Here is a 6000-nt window from a genome sequence, read left to right as displayed (position 1 = left end):
TGTAAAGTCTCTAATGTGAGAAATAGCTTGATATGTTTAAGGGATCATAGAAAGTAGAATTAGCAAGGGGGTAATAACCAACTGAACCATATCTGGAAATAAACCTTATAACCATGAACACACAGAAGAAACTACTTCAGCACAACGTGACTGATTTACTAGATTAATAACTGAAGGAGATAGCCAGGTTGAGAGTCACTGGTAATCTCAAACAGGCTGCTTAGAGCCAGACTGGAACACCATCTGACATTACCAGGGGAAAATCCAAAAATAGAAAACCATGGTAAACTCTACATTCTACTGAGACAAATTCCACCACTGTCTTCTACATGATTTGCGTTATTTTCTCTTCTGCATAGCTTTTTAACATTCATTTCTTGTCCTTCAAGTTTGTGCCTATTAGGTCACTGGTTTTTAGATTATAGTTTATTTCAAATCTCATATTTTTCTCCTTCCTTCCTTACTCCATTTTACCTTCTTTTTCTCTTCTTATTTTCATTTTAAATTCTATTCTCCCTCTAGCTATGACTTGTTTCCATTCTGCACTCTTACTATTTCTCCCCATTCCAGCCTCTCAAAACCAATTTTCTTGTCATTAGTCATCTCACATTCTTTTTCTTATTCTTAAAATGTCCTTATTCTCTCTCCACCTATATTAACCTTTGCTTGTGGTTGTTGATATGGTGGTGGTTGTTTCATTTCTTCAATTTTATTTCTATATCTTTACTATATTTGTATTTCAAATCTCAAATTTTACCATTCCCCTCTCCTCTTCCATTTTGCTTTCTTCCTGCCCTTTCTTTTTTTCATTTTAAGTTTTAATTTTTCCCTATCATAGCCTGGTTTTCATTCCTCACTCTTAGTGTTTCTTCATCTTCTATCCTTTCAAAACCACTTCTCTTTCCTCTAGACATCTCTTAAGTTTTTCTTTCTTTCTTTCTTCCCCTCTTAGTCCTATCACTTCTATATTAATCTTTGCTCATTTGTTGTTGATAGTGATGTGGTGAATTTTCTTCTCCAATTTGGTTCCTATTTTTTTCTCTCCCTGACTATACATGTTTTCTTTTAATTTCTGTTTAAACTTAATAGTATACACTACCCTTCTTTTACTCTATTCCATCTTCATCCCTCCCTTTTTTATTTATGATGTAAATTTTACTTCCTTTCTCTCTTTGCCCTGTCTCTAATCCCTACTGGGGAGTGGGGGGGGAGAGACAGGCATGGGGAGACGTGGGAAGCAGACAGCCTTGGCTTAAGAGACTCTGACCACTGTGCAGAGCCACCCCCAGCTGGGCCCTTAGCTGGCAGGTTGTCTTCCAGGCCTGCTCTGAATCCCACCCTCCAGGGGATTTTAAAGATAGAACAGAAATACAAAGTGGCTTTTAAGGAAAAGGGAACCTGCTCTGTTTTTCTCTGTAAAGCCTCAAGTCCTTGTCAGTAAAATGTGAAGAACAGAAATATTAAGTAAGAGGAAATGCTTTTGACCTTGTGTAAAATACCTGGATGTTTCAACCCTGTATTGATCTGCATTTCCCTTTCACTCCCTACCATTTGGGGAAGTGCTGAATATTTCCCTAGAGTACTTCTGCATGGGAAAGTGGATAAAAACCCTGGCTAATAAAGAAACAAGGGTGATTTTCCACTAGAGAAAACCCCCTCCCTTCCTTCCTCAGATGGAGAGTGTCTGAGTAGTTTCTTCATCCACTCCGAGGGACCCAGAGTCTCTCTCACCTACTCTTATTATTGCTCCTCCCTCTACCATCTCAAAACCATTTTTCTTTGAGTAAGTCATCTCATATTCATTTTTCCTTTCTTATAATAATCTTAATCTCTTTACACCCTTATTAATATTTGCTGTTGATAGTGTGATTGTGGGTAGAGGATATTTTTGCAAGTGTGGGTTTGTTTCTTGGACTGTTTGGTTTTGTTCTGGCAGCACCAGTACAATAGCATATGAGATGTGGTGGGTGGAGTGACTCTTACTCATCCAGCTAAAGAATGACCCAACAACCAAAACCCAGTTACAACCAGAAAGCCCACATAAATGGTATAAAGAGAATCCCAAGAGCATCCAGTTCAGGAGGTCAAGGAGACTGCAACACTGAATCTCACAGATCTCCTACCACAGAAGGTCACACCACAAAGACAGGGAGTCAAAACAGATCAATATAAGAAGCAGAAACAAAAAGAAGAGTCACCTAAAATTGGGAGACAAAGAAACAACCTCCAATCAAAAAGGAAAAGAGGGATTCCCAGAAAGAATGCTAAATGAAATTGTGGCAAACAAACTATCAGACACTGAGTTCAAAATAATGGTTATAAGAATGCTCAAATAGCTCAGTGAAAAGCTCAAAGAACTCTATGGAAGTGACAAGGAACTTACTGCAAACTACACCAGCATGAAAAAGGACATAGAAACTATCAATAAGAGCCAGGAGGAAATGAAGAATACAATATCTGAAATTAAGGACACTACATAATACTTAAGGGAATAATCCATCAAGAAGATATAACCTTTGTAAACATTTATGCACCCAACATAGGAGCCCCCAAATATATAAGTAAAATCTTAGAGGACTTCAAGAAAGATATAGACAGCAACGCACTCATTGTAGCAGATTTTAACACACCACTGTCAACAATGTATAGATCTTCAAAGCAAAGAATCAATAAGGATATTGTGGCACTGAACAATATGATAGATCAAATGGACTTAATTGATACATACAGAATCTTTCACCCCAGAGAAGCAAAATACAGTAGTACCTCTCTATATTGTGGTTCACTTATCGCAGCTTCACTATATCGTGGGATTTTTAAAAATATTATATCTAATTATTTATCACAGATTTCTTGCTATATCATGGGATTTTGTGGTACTGTATACATATGTTGTTAAAGTTACATAGGTTTAAGAGTATAGAATAAATGTAAGGTTCCTACTTCATGGGGGGGTCTAGAATGTAATACCCACAATAAGTGAGAGAATACTGTATACATTTTTTCTAATGCACATGGAACATTTTCAAAGACAGACCACATGGTAGGACACAAAACAAGCCTCAACAAATTCAAGAAAATTGAAATCATATCAAGCATCTTCTCAGATCTTGAAACTTCTACCCACCTCAAGGAAAAACTCAAAAATATTCAAATTTATGGAAAATGAATAACATGTTATTAAATTATGAATGGGATAACAATGAGATCAAGGAAGATATCAAACAGCTTTTGGAAACAAATGAAAATGAACACATAACAGCCCCAAACCTATGTGGCAGTCCTGAGAGGGAAGTTCATAGCAATGCAGGACTACCTTAAACAGATAGAAAAATCTCAAACAACCTAACCCTACATCTGCAAGAACTAGAGGAACAGCAGCAAACAAAGGCCAGAGCAAGTACAAGGAAGGAAATAATCAAAATCAGAGAATAATTAAATGACATAGAGACTAAAAGAATGATTCAAAGGGATCAATAAATCCAGGAGCTGGTTCTTTGAAAAGATAAACAAAATCAACAAGCCTTTAACCAGACTCATTAAGAAAAAAAAAAGAGAGAGGATCCAAATAAATAAAATCAGAAATGAAAGAGGAGAAATCACAACTGATAACAGAGAAATATAAAGGATTGTAAGAAATTACTACAAACAACAATATGCCAAGAATTTGACAACCTGGGTGAAATGGACAGATTTCTGGAAACACATAATCTTCCAAAACTGAATCAAGAAGAAGCAGAAAGCCTGAATAGACCAATAAGAACTAGTGAAATTGAAGCAGTAATCAAAAAACTCTCAACACACCAAAGCCCTGGACTGGACAACTTCACAGGTGAATTTTACGAAACATTTAGGGAAGAGCTAACTTCTATCCTTCTCAACCTATTCCAAAAAAATCCAAGAAGAGGGACAACTCCCAAACTTTCTATGAGGCCAGTATTATCCTAATTCCAAAACCAGGTAAAGACACAACAAAGAAAGAAAACTACCGGCCCATATTGCTGATGAACATAGATGCTAAAATCCTCAACAAAATATTGGCAAACCAGGTCCAGCAATACATTTAAAAGATCAAAGACCATAATCAAGTGGGATTCATCTCAGAGATGCAGCGATGGCATAATATTCACAAATCAATAAATGTAATACACCACATAAACAAAATGAAAGACAAAATCACATGATTATATCAATAGATGCTAAAAAAGCATTTGATAAAGTATAGCACCCATTTATGATAAAAATGCTCAGCAAAGTGGGAAGAGGGGGAACATACCTCAACATAATAAAGGCCATATACAAGAAACCTGAAGCCAACATCATATTCAACAGACAAAAACTAAAAGCTCCTTGCTAAGAATAGGAACAAGACAATGGTGCCCACTTTCACTATTTCTATTCAACATAGTTTTGGAAGTTCTAGCCACAGTGATCAGACCAGGAAAATAAATAAAAGTCATCCAAACTGGAAAGGATGAAGTAAAACTGTCATTATTTGCAGATGACATGATAGTGTATATAGAAAACCCTATAGACTCCACCAAAAAACTACTCAACATAATGTCAATTTGGCAAAATAGCAGGATACAAAGTCAATATTCAGAAATAGAAGGCATTTTTGTACACCAACAATGAAATATTAGAAACTATATGACTCTTTAAATTGGGTACTGAGCAAAGAACTTTCTGAGAAGATGACTTAGAGAGGCTGAGCTGGTGCAAAGGCCTTCACCAAAGAGCTGGAGGTTGTTCATAATCTTCACAACCAGGAGTTAAAGGAGTATTGGGGAAAGAAGCCTGATTAGACTGCATTAGAGAGAAATGAGATATATGCCATGCTTAGAAATAAGAAAACTCAAGATTAAAAAAAAAAATTCCGTTTTCCCAAAAATTAAAATAAATTAAAGTGAAAATGTCACCAGGATTTTATGACATGAAGTTCCTAAAACTCATATGAAAGTACAAAGAGACAGAAATATCTATGAATACTTTAAAGAATATATGGGAGGATATGTTCTACCATTTGTTATGAAGCTACAGTGAATGAGATCACATGCTCTTGATTTAGAATTATACAGATAAACTACTGAAACAATAAAATAACAGATATCCAGGAAGTAGTATAAGATAGAGTTGGCATTACAAAACAGTGAAGAAATGATGGACTATTCATTCAGGATGCTACGACAAATGTGCAAAAGATATGAGTAGGCAATTCAAAAAGAATAACACAAGGGCCAATAAACATATGAAAAATGCTGTATTTTACTAGATGTCAGTGAAATGCAAATTAAAATCACAGTGAGGTACCAGTTCAAATGCATCAGCTTGGAAAAATTTAAAAGTTTGACAATTCAAGTGTTGGCATGAATATGAACAAATAGGAGCTTCTCATTTAGTATTGGCAGGGATGGAAATGGTATTAACATTTATCAGTAGAGAATAAAGTATACAGTAGTTATTCAATAGAATACAATAGAGAATTAAAATAACTGAATTAATATGAATAAATCTCAAGAGCATAATGACCAAAGATGTAAGTTGTATAATAACAGATATAGTATTTATATAATATTTGAAAACATGCAAAAACAAATACTACATATCAGTTGTGGGTATAAACTTGTGGTGTAATATATAAAAACATATAGAGGCATGATGAACACCAAATTCAGGTTAATTGTTACCTTTGGGGATGGAAGAATATGATGAAGAATATGAGTTTGAGAAGAATTTCAGTTATATCTATATCATTTCTCTTAAAAAAGGTAAAGCAAATAGAAAAAGATCATTAAGACTTTATTAAGCTGGACAGTGGCTCTGTAGACTCATAGAGGTGTATTATATTAGTTTATAACTATTCTCTGTGTTTGAATTATTTCATAATTTAAAAAGAGGATGAAAGTTGAGGAAGTAAAAACAATCAATACAACTTGTAGTAGTTTTACTGTGAAGGGCCAGAGAAATTTAGTGGTTACTTAAAAGAATCAATGTAAGTTT

Source organism: Furipterus horrens, unplaced genomic scaffold (genome assembly GCF_987537825.1).
Source record: "Furipterus horrens unplaced genomic scaffold, mFurHor1.1.pri manual_scaffold_6, whole genome shotgun sequence".
NCBI lineage: Eukaryota > Metazoa > Chordata > Mammalia > Chiroptera > Furipteridae > Furipterus > Furipterus horrens.
The sequence above is the reverse complement of the archived record's forward strand: the minus strand, read 5'-3'. Positions refer to the sequence as shown.